The sequence below is a fragment of the Chiloscyllium plagiosum genome, unplaced genomic scaffold (assembly GCF_037043375.1).
Source record: "Chiloscyllium plagiosum isolate Xiang-an unplaced genomic scaffold, Cpla_swu_hap1 HiC_scaffold_13, whole genome shotgun sequence".
NCBI classification, from domain to species: domain Eukaryota; kingdom Metazoa; phylum Chordata; class Chondrichthyes; order Orectolobiformes; family Hemiscylliidae; genus Chiloscyllium; species Chiloscyllium plagiosum.
The window spans coordinates 88710916-88729247 of NW_028270151.1; positions in this window are offsets into that span (position 1 = coordinate 88710916).

Consider the following 18332-nt stretch of genomic DNA (forward strand, 5'->3'; position numbering starts at 1 on the left):
TCGAGCAGTGTTTGAGACTGGTTTTGAGGCCAGTATTACTAACTTGCATGAAGAAACTTTCCACATTGTATCTGTTCTCCACTTTTCTTACATTCTCTCTGCCCCCTTCTCCCCAAAGCCTTATGTTGTTTGTGTCTTGTTTACTTTGATGTGAGCATGATCCAATCTCTCTCTGACTCGCATTCACCTACTATCCATTTTACATCTGTTGTTCTCTTTCTCTAACTTTAACAACCCCCTTGCCTTTTGCACTTAGCCTCTGCCTCAGTTAAAGAAAAACATTTCCAGCACTTTTCAGTTGTGGACAAGTTATCGTAAAAACATAAGAGCCAGGAGCAGAAGTAGGCCATCTGGCCCATTGGGCCTGGTCCGCCATTCAATAAGATCCTGGCTGAACTTTTTTGTAGACTCAGCTCCACTTAGCCTCCTGCTCACAATAAGTCTTAATTTCTTTACTGCTTGAAAATCTCTCTAACTTTGCCTTAAAAACATTCAATGAGTTAGCCTCAACTGCTTCACTGGGCAGGAGATTCACACCCTTTTGGGTGTTCTAAATCTGCTCCCCTTTATTTTGAGGCAATGCCCCCTAGTTCTAGTTGCACTCACCAGTGGAAACAACCTCCCTGTTTCTATCTGATCTATTCCCTTCATAATTTTTATACATTTCTATAAGATTTCTCATTCTTCTAAATTCCAATGAGTATACTTCCAGTCTACTCAATCTCTCCTCATAACCCTCTCAATTCCGGAATCAACCTTATGAACCTCCTCTGCATCCCCTCCAGTCCCAGGACATACTTTCATACTGAACTCAATATGTTAACTCTGGCTTTCTCTCCACAGAGGTTGCCAGATCTCAGTTTCTCCAGCCCATTTTCTGTGTTTGCTTTGCTAAGTCCCTATCCATTTGGTGTTGGGGAGGATAACAGATGATGAGGGTTCCAAAGCATAAGCTCTAACTGAGAATTCATAAGACATAGGAGTGGAAGCAAGGCCATTCGGCCCATCGAGTCCACTCCGCCATTTAATCATGGCTGATGGGCACTTCAATTCCACTTACCTGCACTCTCCTTGTAGCCCCTAATTCCTTGCGAAATCAAAAATTTATCAATTTCTGCCTTGAAGACACCCAACGTTCCGGCACTTTGAGTGCGAGCAGCAGCTAAGGTAAGACAGTTTGTTTTAAAATTACTTACCGGTAGCGGGCAGCGGTGTTTTTTTTTCTCTCTTTACAGAAAGAGCGGGAGCAGCAGGGGGAAGTGACGAAGACCGGAGGGGCAGCCGGGAAGGAAAGCAGTGAGTATAAATACTCACCCTTCGACGCCAACGGTCACTTTGAGTGCGAGCAGCAGCTAAGGTAAGACAGTTTGTTTTAAAATTACTTACCGCGGGCAGCGGTGTGTTTTTCTCTCTTTACAGAAAGAGCGGGAGCAGCAGGGGGAAGTGACGAAGACCAGAGGGGCAGCCGGGTAGGTTTTTTTTTCCCTTTAAAAGCGCGCAGGAGAAGAACCCGAGGCACTACAGAGGTAGTGTCTCCAACCCGCCCTCCTCCTCTAACCTAAATAATAAGACCCGTTGTGGTAAGTAGGTAAGTGCTGCATTTTGCTTGTTGTATTCTTTAGACCCAGTTTTTTTTTATATAAAAGGTTACTTTCAGAGGGATGGCAGTGAAGGCAGTGCAATGTTCCTCTTGCAACATGTTTGAGGTGAGGGATGCCATGGACGTCCCTGCTGATTACACTTGCAGGAAGTGCACCCATCTCCAGCTCCTCCAAGACCGTGTTAGGGAACTGGAGCTGGAGTTGGATGAACTTAGGATCATTTGGGAGGCAGAGGGGGTCATAGATCGGAGCTTTAGGGAAGTAGTAACTCCAAAGATGGCAGATAGATGGGTGACAGTGAGGGGGACTGGGAGGAAGCAGCCAGTGCAGGGACCCCCTGCGGCCGTTCCCCTCAAGAACAAGTACACCGTTTTGGATACTTGTGGGGGGGACGACTTACCAGGGGTAAGTAACGGGGCTCAGGCCTCTGGCACGGAGCCTGTCCCCGTTACTCAGAAGGGAAGGGTGGAGAAGAGCAGAGCAATAGTAATTGGGGACTCGATAGTTCGGGGCACAGATAGGCGGTTTTGTGGGAACGAGAGAGGCTCACGTTTGGTATGTTGCCTCCCAGGTGCAAGGGTACGTGATGTCTCTGATCACGTTTTCCGGGTCCTTAAGGGGGAGGGGGAGCAGCCCGAAGTCGTGGTCCACATTGGCACCAATGACATAGGTAGGAGGAGCGCTGAGGATGTTAGGCAGGCTTTCAGGGAGCGAGGTTGGAAGCTCAAAGTTAGAACGAACAGAGTTGTTGTCTCTGGTTTGTTACCCGTGCCACGTGATAGAGAGTCGAGGAATAGGGAGAGAGAACAGTTAAATGCGTGGCTACAGGGATGGTGCAGGAGGGAGGGATTCCGGTATTTGGATAACTGGGGTTCTTTCTGGGGAAGGTGGGACCTCTATAAACAGGATGGTCTGCACCTGAACCTGAGGGGCACCAGTATCCTTGGTGGGAGGTTTGCTAGTGCTCTTGGGGGGGGTTTAAACTAACTCTGCAGGGGCATGGGAACCCAGACTGTAGCTTTAGGGTGCAGGACCTGGAGTGTAGGGAGGTTAGGAACATGGCATCAATTTCAAAGGAGGGTGCCTGTAAACAGGAAAGTGGCTTGAAGTGTGTATACTTCAATGCAAGAAGTATACGAAATAAGGTAGGTGAACTTGCAGCGTGGGTTGGTACCTGGGACTTCGATGTTGTGGCTATTACAGAGACATGGGTAGAACAGGGACAGGATTGGCTGTTGCAGGTTCCAGAGTTTAAATGTTTTAGTAGGGTCAGAGGTGGGGGTAAAAGAGGGGGAGGTGTGGCATTGCTTGTCAAAGATAGTAATACAGCGGTGGAAAGGACGATAGATGACGACTCGCCATCTGAGATAGTTTGGGCTGAGGTTAGGAATAGGAAAGGTGAGCTCACCCTGTTAGGAGTTTTTTACAGGCCTCTTAATAGTCCTAGAAACGTAGAAGAAAGGATTGCGAGGATGATTCAAGAGAAGAGTGAAAGTAGTAGGGTGGTTGTTATGGGGGACTTTAACTTTCCTGATATTGATTGGGAAAGCTATAGCTCGAGTTCGTTAGATGGGTCGGTGTTTGTCCAATGTGTGCAGGAGGGTTTCCTGACACAATATGTAGATAGGCCAACAAGAGGTGAGGCCATACTGGATTTGGTTCTGGGTAATGAACCAGGCCAGGTGTTAGAATTAGAGGTTGGTGAGCACTTTGGGGACAGTGACCACAATTCGGTGACTTTTACTCTAGTGATGGAGAGGGATAAGTGTGCACTACAGGGCAAGAGTTATAGCTGGGGGCAGGGAAATTATGATGCGGTGAGGCATGACTTAGGATGTGTGGCTTGGAAAAGTAAGCTTCAAGGCAAGGGCGTAATTGATATGTGGAGCTTGTTCAAGGAGCAACTATTGAGTGTCCTTGATAAGTATGTACCCGTCAGGCAGGGAGGAAAGGGTCGTGTGAGGGAGCCGTGGTTTAATAAGGAATTGGAATCCCATGTTAAATGGAAGAGGGCGGCCTATGTAAAGATGAGGCATGAAGGTTCAATTGGGGTGATTGAGAGTTATAAGGTAGCCAGGAAGGACCTGAAGAGAGAGCTAAGAGCAGCAAGGAGGGGACATGAAAGGTCCTTAGTTGGTAGGATTAGGGAAAACCCTAAGGCTTTCTATAGGTATGTCAGGAATAAAAGAATGACTAGGGTAGGAATAGGTCCAGTCAAGGATAGTAGTGGGAAGTTGTGTGTGGAGCCTGAAGAGATTGGGGAGACACTGAATGAATACTTTTCGTCAGTATTCAATCAGGAACAGGACATTGTTGTCAATGTGAGTACTGAGTCAAAATTAAGTAGAATGGATGGCTTTGAGGTATGTAGAGAAGAGGTGTTGGAAATTCTGGAAAGGGTGAAAATAGATAGGTCGCCTGGGCCTGATGGCATTTATCCTAGGATTCTCTGGGAAGCAAGGGAGGAGATTGCAGAGCCATTGGCCTTGATTTTTATGTCCTCGTTGTCTACAGGAGTAGTGCCAGAAGATTGGAGGCTAGCAAATGTGGCTCCCTTGTTCAAGAAGGGGAGTAGGGATAACCCTAGTAACTATAGGCCGGTGAGTCTCACTTCTGTTGTGGGCAAAATCTTAGAGAGAATTGTAAGGGATTGGATTTATGAACATCTGGATAGGAATAATGTGATCAAGGATAGTCAGCATGGTTTTGTGAAGGGCAGGTCGTGCCTCACAAACCTTCTCAAAGAATTCATTCTTTGAGAAGGTGACTAAGGAGATGGACGAGGGGAAAGCGGTAGATGTGTTGTATATGGATTTTAGAAAGGCGTTTGATAAGGTTCCCCATGGTAGACTATTGCAAAAAATACGGAGGTATGGCATTGAGGGTGAGTTGGAGGTTTGGATTAGGAATTGGCTGGCTGGAAGAAGACAGAGGGTAGTAGTTGGTGGCAAAGGTTCATCTTGGAGTGCAGTTACTAGCGGTATTCCGCAAGGATCTGTTTTGGGACCATTGCTGTTTGTCATTTTTATAAATGACCTGGAGGAGGGGTTAGAAGGTTGGGTGAGCAAGTTTGCGGATGATACGAAAGTCGGAGGAGTTGTAGACAGTGAGGAAGGATGTGGCAGGTTACAGCGGGATATAGATAAGCTGCAGAACTGGGCAGAAAGGTGGCAAATGGAGTTCAATGTAGCTAAGTGTGAGGTGAGTCACTTTGGTAAGAGTAATAAAAAGATGGGGTACTGGGCTAATGGTCGGATACTTGGTAGTGTGGATGAGCAGAGGGATCTTGGTGTCCATGTACACAGATCTTTGAAAGTTGCCACCCAGGTAAATAGTGCGGTGAAGAAGGCATATGGCGTACTGGCTTTTATTGGTAGAGGAATTGAGTTCCGGAGTACTGAGGTCATGTTGCAGTTGTATAAGACTCTGGTGTGGCCGCATCTGGAGTATTGTGTGCAGTTTTGGTCGCCATACTGTAGGAAGGATGTGGAGGCACTGGAACGGGTGCAGAGGAGGTTTACCAGGATGTTGCCTGGTATGGTAGAAAGATCGTATGAGGAAAGGCTGAGGCACTTGGGGTTGTTTTCATTGGAGAAAAGAAGATTTAGGGGTGACTTGATAGAGGTGTACAAGATGATTAGGGGTTTAGATAGGGTCGACAGTGAGAATCTTTTTCCACGTATGGAGTCAGCTATTACAAGGGGGCATAGCTTTAAATTAAGGGGGGGGTAGGACAGATGATAGGGGTAGGTTCTTTACTCAGCGAGTCGTGAGTTCATGGAATGCCCTGCCAGTAGCAGTGGTGGACTCTTCCTCATTATGGGCATTTAAGCGGGCATTGGATAGGCATATGGAGGATAGTGGGCTAGTGTAGGTTAGGTGGGCTTGGATCGGCGCAACATCGAGGGCTGAAGGGCCTGTACTGCGCTGTATTCTTCTATGTTCTATGTTCTATGTTCCACTGTGCTCCGTGGCAATGAATTCCATTGCTAACTAATACTCTTGAAACAGAACTTCAAGCAGTACAGTCCATACTTCAGAATTCCATCTTTCCATTCATGGAATAAAGTTCATGAAATGCTTTAATGGCTTAAAGACAGACAATTGTGCATTGTAGGCCACAGAGCTGGAGATGAACAGATCTTCGCAATGTTCACTTAGCTTATTTAGCTCCTTCCTTGACTTTGATTCTGAAGATTGTGGTTCTAAATTGTTGTGCAGTATTCAGACTCATGCCCAAGAATTCACTTCCAGTAAGATCAGTTACTACTTCAAGTAAGTGAGTAGTAATAAGATTTTTAACATGTAACTATACACAATGATGTTAGGAGAAGTCATTTTCAGAACCCTAGACTCAGTTGGAATAAGATGTTTTCTGTAGATTGTTACCCAGAGGCAGGCGTGCTACTATTGAGCTAAGCTGCACCCAGTCTGATAATGCCACACAGCAGCTAGGTGGAGAATCAGTACCCTCTGGCACAGACTTCAGATGGAGACTCACATACCTTCTTGTAAATATTGCTTGTATAAGTTCATACAAGTTAATGTAATCTGCCTATGGCTGTAGAGTCATACAACACAGAAACATACCCTTTGGTCTAACCCACCCATGCTGACCAGGCTTCCTAAACTGAATTAATCCCATTTACCTGTGTTTGGCCCATATCCCTCTAAACCCTTTCTATTCATGAATCTGTCCAAAAGTCTTTTGACTTTTGTAATTATACCGATCTCTACCACTTCTTTTGGCAGTTTGATCCATGCACGCATGGCCCTCTGTGTGAAAATGTTGAAAGTTCTCCTGATATTTATTTGTGGTCTACCATCCGCCACTGACTACCAAAGAGATCTTTAGACTAGAATAGGAATGAGGATTGGTGACAGCACTGTACCCCACCCAGGAGGCACCAGTGGTTAGTATCCAGGCATCAGCATGTTCCACAAATAGCACCAGTCAATACAAATCAAAAGTGCTTTGAGATGCCTTGAACTTATTCAAGGTACTACTGAAATGCAAGGTTTTTCTTGTCACCCACAAGACACTCAATTGGAGAGTTTCACTCTCAGAGGCCAAGGTTGGAGATCTCCAGGCTCGAAACAAGTTGGATGTTTAGGCCTTTCAATTTAAATGTCTTGATCCCAGCTTCCTCCTACTTCTCCTTACCTGCACTCACAGGCATTTTATTGCCCATTCTGACCTCTAATTGGGTAAGCTGACAGTAGGGACAGCCATTTCCTGCTCACTCCCTCTGGACATCTCCCATGTTTCATGGGCCTGCTGTATGCACTTAAGATTTTCACCGCAATTCCCTGTGGTATGGCTCCTGATTTGTGACAGGACGTGGTGCCCACTCTGGGACTTGTGGGCAAGAGTCTCGGTCTTCATTTCCACCTTACTTGTCTGACAGGAGGAATACCCTTGAAGCTAGAACCAACAAATCACTGCACTTCACAACTGCATTAGAGGATGTCGTGAGGCAATACCAGATGCTTAAAAAGTGTAAGTTTAATCTTTTCCTTTAGGTTGGAAACAAATGGACCATTGAAGAACATATTCTTCAACTACATTCTCAATTAGTCGATAGGCAAATTTGAAGATGGTTAGACTGGACTCAAGACCCATCATAAACATTAATAGTGAATGGGAAATTGGGATTCAGATATCTTCTTTTCTTTCACTCTTTTTACTCAACTCTCTCATTCATACCCTGAGGATGACAACCTGATGATGCATTATCACTGCAAACTGACTATTCATTCTTGCGTATTAGTGCTAACCAAAACAAAAAGACCAAAAACTGCGGAAATTCAAAACAAAAAACAGAAAATGATCGAGAAACTCTGCAAGTCTGGTAGCATCTGTGGAGAGAAAGCAATATTAATGTTTCTGGTCCAGTGACCATTCTTCAGAACAGTTCTAATGAGTTCTCCACAATTTCTGTTTTTGTTTCTGTTAGTGCTAATATTTGTCCCTCTGATAATATGCATATTTATTCAGATGACTTGGGGACAGTTTAGCTGAACACAGAGAAGGAGACTCCTCCTAAAAATTCATTGCCACTCACTCTTACTTTCCAAAGAACAACATACAGAACTCATCACTCTCATGGCGGAGAAAGCATTGGATGTCTGACTGAACACGTGAACAAGTGTCGGTGAGAAGGATGACTCAGAATACCACTCATTGGACAAAGAGCCAATGCTCTGTTGATGAGATACAGACCTCAAAAACCTAACATTCAAAATAAAGATTTTCATTTCAACAATTCATAAATGCACTAGACTCCCAGCCAGAATTCTTTCAGGACAAGTGAGAGATGAAGGGGTTCACTGTCAATTTCTGGAAGTTCTGGTGTTAACCATTAACAGTCAGTAGTCAATTGGGATGCATGTGACCTCCTCAGTGAACACCGCACCTGAGCTCTTCATGCTGTCGTGTGTCATGCTAAGAAATCCGCCTTTCTCACTGTGTAATACCAGCTCTCGGTTCCACCACCTCTGGCAGCAAAACAGAATTCATAGGATCTTCCATTTCTGAATTCACAATTGAGTGGCACGTATAATAATTGGTCAGAATATAAAGAATGACAGAGAGTGATTGAAAGACTAACCAGGAAGCTAGCTTGGAAAATAAAAATGGATAGCAAGGGTTTCTAAAGTTATTTAATTACATGTTATTTCATTAGAATTTATTGTCATGTGTACTCAAGTATGGGAATACAGGAGTACAGTATACAATAAGATGGTGCCATGGAATGGTAACTTTGTGCACTTATCAAAGTACAAATTCAGAACTTTTCAAAAAGAGAGAACAAGTAAAAGTAACAGAACCAAAAGAAAAAAAACTTCTCCTTCTCACATTCTGTGAGAAAGAGAAGTTAATAATAAATAATAAGGAATCAAAGATGAAATGATCACATATTTTGCTTCTCCTTAGACAGTACAAAAAACATTCCAGTAATTTCTGCATATCAGGAGGTGGAGGTAGATTTTCTTGCACATTCCAACAACAATCTTTAAGGTAACTAATACTTTCCTACTTCTTTCCCACCTCTCTTCTTGAAAACATGGTTTTATTTGTTACTTTCCGGTCTGATGGAATCTTCCCTGAAACTCAGGAAGTTTGCAAAACCTAACACTAAGGCATCTATTACCTCATTAGTATACCCCATTAAGACCGTAGGATGAAGTCCATCTGGAGGTGGAGTCTTGTGATCTCTCCAGCTCCATCATTTAGCTCAATTGCACTTCTCTTGTGATTGTCATTTCATAATATTCCTCTCACCTCCTTCCCCCCCCCAACCCCACCCCCCGCCTTCTGATATGCAGCTTAAACTGGGAAGTTTTTTTGTATCCTTAATAGTGAGGACAGAAGCAAAATATTTGTTCATTTCATCTTCATTATCTTTGCTATTGACTATTCATTCTCATTCTCACTTTCTGGAGGACCAAAGCTCACTTTACTAACTCTTTTCATTTCAAAATGCCTATAAAATCTCGTGCTAAACATTTTTACATTCTGAGCTAGTTTCTTCTTGCACTCAAATTTCTTCCTCCTGGTTAGCCTTTTAGTCATTCTCTGTCATTCTGACAAATCATTTGACCTACCACTCAACTTTGCATAATTCCCTAACTTCTTTAGGTATCTGCAGATGGTGGGACTCTCTAGCTAGATTTTTTTCCTTGTAGTTGGAATCTCCTTACTTTGAGAATTTTCAAATAACTCTGTAAATATCCTGTGTCTCCATTGATCTAGCTCATAGCCGAGCATTCCAGTTAATGCCAGCTAGCTCAACTTTCATAGACAGATTGTTGCCTTTATTTAACTTTAAACTGGAGTATTTGACCCAATTTTCTCCTTTTCAAGCTGAATGCAAAGTTCAATCATACTATGATGGCTGATTCCAGGGGGTGTCTTTACTCCGAGATCATTAATTAATCCTGTCACATTACACAATGCCAAGTTTAACCTGCTGTTTGGCCGGTTCCAAAATCTGTTGCTCTTAGACACTAACTCAAAAGTATGCTACAAATCTTTCATCCAGACCATAACCGCCAACCTGACTTATTTCAGTTTATGTGTACAGGTATATTGAAGTCATCCTTGATTATTACCATTATTTCATCACAAGTGTCATATTTCTTCTTGTATACCTTGTCCTACTCTATGTTTACTGCTAGGGACCTTGTAGGCTATTCCCATTAGTGACTTCTTTTCTCTAGTGTTCCTCATTTTCATCCAAACTGATTCAGACACTGACATCCAGAGCCAAGGTCGTCTCTAATGATTGCACAAATACTATTCTTGGTTGACAGTGGACCCCTTTCACCTTTACTTAGCTTCCTGTTCTTCTTGAATGTCATAAATACCACAATATTCAGGATCTAATTCTGTCATAGAGTCATAGAGATGTACAGCACAAAAACAGACCATTCAGTCCAACTCGTCCATGCTGACCAGACATCCTAAATTAATCTAGTCTCAGTTGGCAGCATTTAACTCATATCCTTCTAAATCCTTGCTACTCATGTACCCATCCAGGTACCTTTTAATCATACCAGTCTCCACCACTTCCTCTGACATCTCATTCCATACATGCATTACCATCTGCGTGAAAAAGTTGCCCCTTAGGTCTGTTTTAAATCTGTTCCCCTCACCTTAAACTTATGCCCTCTAGTTTTGGACTTCTGTACCTTGGGGGAGAAAAAGACCTTGGCCATTCATCTTATCCATGCCCCTCATGATTTTATAAGCTGGACTGGCTATCAGATTATATTTATTGACTACAACATGCACCATCAATTTGTTTCTTTTTTTTTATGAATGCCATGAACATTCAGATAATACAGAGTCTTTCGTTTTACTTTTTTGTTACATTTGTAACATCTACTTTTGATTTTTGGTGCATTCCGAAGTTTTTCTTTTCTCCCTGTTCCTTCCCATCATTCTCTAAATCCTCATTAATATTTTTATGTATGATGTAACCTTTTCCACCAATATCCATGTTTGCTTAAATCTTAAGAATGGAATAGACTTTAAGAACATACCAGATCCTCACCAAACAGTTCACTCATTTCCCCGCAGTACAGAAATAACAATTTTTACACTGGGAGAAGGTTAGAAAAGCAGAAGCAAGAGGGGAAAAAAAACACACCTTCACCAAACTCTCCCAACCATCATATTTTCAAGTTTATATGCAGTTTCCTCAGTTGTCCACAGATTGTCTCTGACTATATTGAAGAACCCTATACTTATAGCCTACTGATCTGGGGCTAGACTATTCAGCACTCATATTAGGGTGTCTAAGCTACAATGAAAAAAAAACAACTTGAGTTACTTACATAGTACTTTCCAGCTATTAGAACATAGAACATAGAACAATACAGCACAGAACAGGCCCTTCGGCCCACGATGTTGTGCCGAACATTTGTCCTAGCTTAAGCACCCATCCATGTACCTATCCAATTGCCGCTTAAAGGTCACCAAAGATTCTGACTCTACCACTCCCACAGGCAGCGCATTCCATGCCCCCACCACTCTCTGGGTAAAGAACCCACCCCTGACATCTCCCCTATACCTTCCACCCTTCACCTTAAATTTATGTCCCCTTGTAACACTCTGTTGTATCCGGGGAAAAAGTTTCTGACTGTCTACTCTATCTATTCCTCTGATCATCTTATAAACCTCTATCAAGTCACCCCTCATCCTTCGCCGTTCCAATGAGAAAAGGCCTAGCACTCTCAACCTATCCTCGTACGACCTATTCTCCATTCCAGGCAACATCCTGGTAAATCTTCTCTGCACCCTCTCCAAAGCTTCCACATCTTTCCTAAAGTGAGACGACCAGAACTGCACACAGTACTCCAAATGTGGCCTAACCAAAGTCCTGTACAGTTGCAACATCACTTCACGACTCTTGAATTCAATCCCTCTGCTAATGAACGCTAATACACCATAGGCCTTCTCACAAGCTCTATCCACCTGAGTGGCAACTTTCAAAGACCTATGAACATAGACCCCAAGATCCCTCTCTGTTCCTCCACCTCACTAAGAACCCTACCATTAACCCTGTATTCCGCATTCTTATTTGTCTTTCCAAAATGGACAACCTCACACTTGACAGGGTTGAACTCCATCTGCTACTCCTCAGCCCAGCTCTGCATCATATCTAAGTCCCTCTGCAGCCGACAAAGGGACTTGGATATTGTTAACTACCGACTAGGTAAGATTTGATTTACTTTCAAATCAACCTGTTCTGACACACCACAGAGCAATTGGGATTGAACTTGGATAACCTGGCCCACAGATAAAGAATTACCACTGCACCACAAAGAGTCTTTAGCTTAGATTTTAAGAACATAATTTTAGGATAAATTTAGTATTTCAACCCACCTATTCCCTATTCACCAAACACTCAGTTTTGCAGTTTGCTCAGCTGCACTCTTTTGCAGTACCATAAGTTTTTATTTCTGATGATGAATGAAAAACTGAAAGCTCATGGGAAAGCTACTGTTCAAAAATAGAGAAGTTATTTGGGATGTGCACTTGTACATCCTCATCTTCATTGTTGGTTGCAAAGCGACCAAGATGGGGTGGAATTTCCATAGATGTTTTACATTTCAGAAAGATTGGAAGTTGGGGAAAGGAGATCTGTTAATCAAGGACGAAATCAATGCAGTCGTGACATGCTATCTTGGCTCAGAAGGTCACAACGTAAAATCAGGTGATGGAAATTTAAAAAAAGCAAAGGGAAGAAGGCATTGATTGGATTAGTTTATACACTCTTTTTCAGTAAAACCAAAAATTAATGGGAGTGAGGTTGTGTTGTATGAAATGTAGTGCTGTAATGATCAACAATTTTAATCTTCATGTAGATTGGCAAAGGTAGTCTTCAGGATGAGTTCATAAAGTGTAGTTGGGATAGTTTCTTAGAGCATTATATTCTAGGGCCAAACAGGGACCAAGCTTTTTTGGACATGGCAATTTTCACATGAGATCAGATTGATTAATGATTGTTCATTAAAGGAAAAGGGTGATCATAATATGAGAAAATGTTATCCTCAGTGTGAGGGTGAGAAAATGGGCCTGGACTAGTGTCTTAAATTTAAGTAAAAACAATCACAAATGTATGAAAACAAAGTTGGCGACAGTTGAGTCGGAAATTAGGTTAAAAGGTCAGGTGGTAAAGAAATAATGACACACAGTTAACAGGGTTTTCATAACTCTTAACAAAACACCTTTTATTGAAAAGAAAATGACTCCAAGAGAAGAGTGCACCATCTGTGGCTAACTAAGCCAGTTGTCACAAAGTTAGTCCCTTTTTTTACTAAAAGCTGTTCTTTGGCTCAAAGATACTCTGTCCCAGTTTTTGTTTTCAGAGAAGTAATAAACCAGGCTGGACTCTGATCAGACTGGTTTGGCACTGAGGTTAAAAGATATTGAGAGACCTTTATGTTTTTATGTAAACAGATGAGACTTCAGGCTAATATGGTAATGTTTTAGAAGTGACCTGTATAAAGAAAGGGGAGTGGTCAACTCTTTAACTGAGCTGAGCAGTTTAGTTCAGTCCAGAACTGATTGAGAGTTCAACAGTGAGACGTGTGGAAACTCTCTCTCTCTCTCTCTCTCTCTCCTTCTAATTTCAACCTGTCAGCATGTGTTCCATTTGTACTGGTTTTTAAGGGGATTTGCTTATTGTGACTGCTATATATATTCCGAACAGCATAATTAAGCCTACTTTGGATAAACTGAGTTCTGAAGGGATTCTTTATTCTGTTATCTGTGTTTCATTGTGTAATTTTGTGAATAAATTCTTGTCTGCTTTAAAATCTAGTAGCCAACCTAGATACCTCACTCCGGATAATTTTCACTGTACACTTACTGAAACAAATTGCAAAGTTATGGTCTGGGCTGCCTGCTTAAAAGTATTTTGAATGGCTGGCCTAGTTCATAACGAGGTTAAGAATTGAACTAATTGAGAGTCTACGTTCACCTGAGTGAACATTAAGAAACTTTGTTCAACACAGCTATACAGAGATGATGGTAAAATGGGACATCTTATCAGGAGCTCTGCAGATCCAGTTTACAACACCACTAGAGCATCGATCTTTTCATACATGCTGAGCAGTGATACATACACTAAGGGTATAATTCCCTTTATTTGGCAGAGTTAAAATGAAAAGAAAGACAAACAGTTCTGCAAAGATTAGTGGTATGCTGGAATATTGGGAACATTTCAGAATCTAAAATGGGAGAAATTAAAGTAATAGAATAAACTGGCAAGAAATATAAATCAGACTTTAAGAGCTGTATACAAAAGGAGGGTAGCTAAACTGAGTGCTTGGTCCTTCAAGCATAAGACTAAGGAATTAATAATGTGAAATAAGGAAATGGCTGAGACTTTAAATAAATATCTTGTATTGGCTTCATGATTAAAGACACAACAAATAATTGGAAAAAGTATCTCAAAGCCCCAGTGAGCCTTCCCCCATCCTATTCATCTGATGATATTGAAATATATTCTAATGTTCTTTCCATCACATGCTTATCCAGTTTTCTCTTTGTTAGTTTTGTTACCTGTATGTTTAAGGGGAACCTGGATAATGCAAAAGCGAGAAAGGAACAGAAGGATATGGTGACAGAGTGAAATGGAATAGGGTGGAAAGACACTCATGTGGACCATGAACACCAACAGAGACCTCCTGAGGCATATTACACATCACTGTGCTGTAAATTCCACGTTTTCTTGGAAAGTGATAAGCAGTTTGTTTAGCTCTGGAGAGTCTGATGTCTGTGTAAACAGTGCATAACGGTTATGAGTTGTGAAACCGCCTGAGCCTTTTTGATCATGTTACAGTCCTGTAAATCACTCTCAGGAAGCCAATTGGTCTCCATGTGTCTTGTAGAATACAATCATTCTCTTTTTCTTTTTCCTATTTGAGAGGAAATATGAAATCCTGAAATATTGACTTGGAGCTCTCTTTTTAAACCTGGAACAGCTCTGATGTGAGCCCTACACAATTCCTTGTGAATCTCATTATGCACAACTGAATTAGCGCTCAGTTTAATTTAACATCATACAGCTTGACTCCTGTCATTTCAGTGGAGTCTTTCAGTTCTGCTTTTGTGGTTTACAATGAAATCTCCTGTACTGTGTGGCAACACTCCACACAACGCATTCTGAATAAAATAACCTTTCAAATACTCTCGAGCATCTATTGTCTAGCTAAGGATTCCCTCATTAAAAGACAACCCTTCTAGAGTATCTTGTCTGTGGTACAACTCTTTTAATATGTTTCATGTATTGCTCCCAAAGGCAACATTACAGATAAAGGATGGTCTAACTGTTATTCAATATGCCATTACAGTAACCAAAGATTAGCGGTATGCTGGAATATTGGGAACACTTCAGAAAGCAGCAAAGGATGACTAAAATAACAAAGGGGGAGAAATTAGAATAATAGAATAAACTAGCAAGAAATATATGTCAGACAATAAGAGTTGTAAACAAAAAGAAGATAGCTAAAGCGACTGCTCAACCCTTCACGCATAAGAGAGTATTCAAGGGCATGCCCTACTTTACAATATCCTGAAGCTTGGAAAGGATACATCACCTTTTTGGGTATAAGCCTTATGTGGAAAGTGAACTCGAATCTTGGACATCACCCAGTACTCCTGCTCATGCTGATCGACATTAGCCTCCACTCAAGGGACAGGTGAACTTTAAAATCATCATCCTTGTGTTTTGAATTCCTTCGTAAACTCGTCTTCCTTGATATCTGTAACTTCCTCAGGCTCCACAGGCCTGCAAGATGTCAGTGCTTCCCCCATTTCCCAATTTTAATTGGCGGCTGAGCCTTTGGCTGACTAGTCCCTATATTCTCTGACCCTCTTCAGCTCTCGTCGTCACTTTATTTCTTTAGAATGTGCCTCAAAACTTAATTTTAAGAACAGAATCTAAGAAGGATTGTCTTTAGCTGGCTCGATATGAGATTCAGGGGTCTTTGAAGTGCTTCAGGATGTTTTATTGCATTGAAAATACATGAGGAGTACAAGCTGCTGTTACCCTCATTGAAGCAGCCTGCAGCAACTACTAAAGTTGCTGGAGTTCCGTCGCACTATTGCAACTGGCCACCTGGAGGTGCAATCTTACTTGGTTTCATTGTGATGAGAAACTGAAGCTTCCAACTGCAGCTTAATGTTACAGTCACAGCATCCAAGAAAATCCGCAGCTATAGAAACTTAGATTAATGTAGACATTCTGAAGGACTGCAGAGTGAATACATAAGAATAGAAGTATTGAAAGGTATGGCAGGACTGCCGTATGAAGGGATACTGGATCAATTCGGACTATATTCACTGAAGTTAAGGAGAACGCTTGAGGATAGCATAGAAATCTGTAAATTTTTAGTAGGACTAGACAGGATAAATGCAAGAAGGATGTCCCTGATGATGGGGGAATTTAGAACCAGGGAATCATACTCAAACGATACAGTGTAGATCACTGAGGACAGAGGGGAGGAGAAATATCTTCACACAGAGACTGATGAGCCTGTGGAATTCTCTGCCACAGAAAACAGTAGAGGCCAAAACATAGAAATTTTAAAGAATGAGTTAGATATGTTTCTTATGGCTAAAGGAATCAAAGGTATGGGAATAAAGCAGGAACAAGGTATCTAGTTGGATGATCAGCCATGATCATATTGAATTGCGGAGCAGGCTTGAAGGGCTGAATAGACTCCTCTTTTCCATGAAAAGAAACTGGAAAGATGCTCAAGAATGAGAGATCAGCCATATTGGAGGGAAACAGCAGAGGGGTGAGAGGTGACTTTTCAAAAGCTCTTTCTAAAAGCCAGAAATAATAGCTGTATCACTTACGGATACGGAATCGCAACAAAATTCATCACAGGATTTAAGCTGAAGTATTGGGGTATGAAATTGGTTCACCCTGGATTTTGAGCGTGGGGGCAGGGTGCCACAAGCCACAGCTTCTCTGGGCTGAGTCCTTTGCAGGTGGGCATCTGGCAACAATTTACCACAATTGGACTTGGGGGTCTACCCCACTGCCCACTGCCGGGCTGTACCATAGCCGGGTGCAGAATTAACCAGCTAATCTCTGGCTCTAAAAGGCAGTCTGTTCAAGTCCAAAGGGAGCTGCATGACTGAACTGAAAGCCAACACAATGTGATTTTGAGACACTGAAGGTGGGTCATCAGGGAATAGAGAAGGTTCTAAGATTTGGTGAGATAAAACTGACCCAGATGGAGTCTCAGAGAGATACTACTTTCTGTGATAGACAGAGAGACCCTCATAGAAGAAACAGTTGGAGCTGGTGGCAAAGCAGCTGGGATCTGGCGTGAAAGATCTGGTAGGAGAACTGCGAGAAATGTATTGACCTCACTCAGTTGCTTGAGGTTGAACACACCTTTGCATAATATCCCCAAATCTACAGCATTTGTGCTCTCTCCCAACTGAAAAACCTTCAGCACCAGTATTGCACACTCAAGTGGTTATGGTGGAGCTGTCACTTACAGTGCAGATTCAGAACCTGAGACTTTGGCAATACAGTTTAAGCTCCCATCGTGGCAAATATTGAAATTTAATTCAATCAAAATCTGGAATTTAAAGCAAAAGAGATTGCCTAATAGCAAATACATAATTCTGGGCAATTATTGTAAAACTCAATCAGTTTCACTAATTCCTTTATGGACAAAATAATCTGCCTCCACATCTGGTCTAGCCGGCATGTGACTCCAGACCCATAGTAATGTGGTGAACCTTTGAAGTTGCCTTAACAGCCAAACAGTTTAAGGGCAACTAGCAAAGGGCTAGCCAGTGTCACTCACATCCTATCATGTGGCATTGGCCGCTCCCTTCACCCCTCCCCTCACCCACTCTAACCTCTGAACACTGTTCCTGCAGTCTAAGCACAGCCTTGTTATCAAACCTGCTGATCAAGGCGGTACAGTTGTTGTCTGGTGAGATACCCTCTACCTGTCAGAGGCTGAGTGCTCGCCCTGAGAGTCTTCTTCCTCTCTCTCCCCTGGATCATGAACCCACCATTGAACATCTTGCTGTTGTTACTATGACTGTCACTGACCTCATCTCCTCCGCAGATCTCCCCTCCTCAGCGTCTCACCTCCCCTGACCCCACGCAGTCCGTTTCTATCTCCTTCCCAAAATCCACAAACAGCCCTGCCCTGGCAGACCCATCATTTCAGCTTGTTCCTGCCTCACTGATTTTTTTTTCTGCCTATCTATCATTTCCTACCTTTTTCAGTCTCTCCCCACTAATGGACTTTGGTTCTACAATTTTCAGTTTTCTGGCCTAGCTGCCTCCTCTTCACCATGGATATGCAATCCCTTAGTAGGCCATCCTGATGAGAAATGGATGCGAAGACTCTCTGTTTCTTATTTGAAAAGATGCCTGATTGGTTTCCAGCCACTTCCCTCTTCCACTTGACCGAACTTGTCCCCACTTTGAATAACTTTGCCATTAACTGCTCTCACTTTTTCCAAAATATGGCCATGGGTACCAGCAGGGGCCCCAATTATACCTGTCTCTTTGTGGGACATGTGGAGCATTCCTTGCTGCAGGCCCTCTCAAACAACTCTTTCTCTGATACATCATTGTATCTTTGCTGCTGCTTCCTGCTCTCATCCAGATTTGGAAACATTCATCGACTTAGCTTTCATTTTCTATCCTTCTCTCATCTTCATCTTGTACCTCT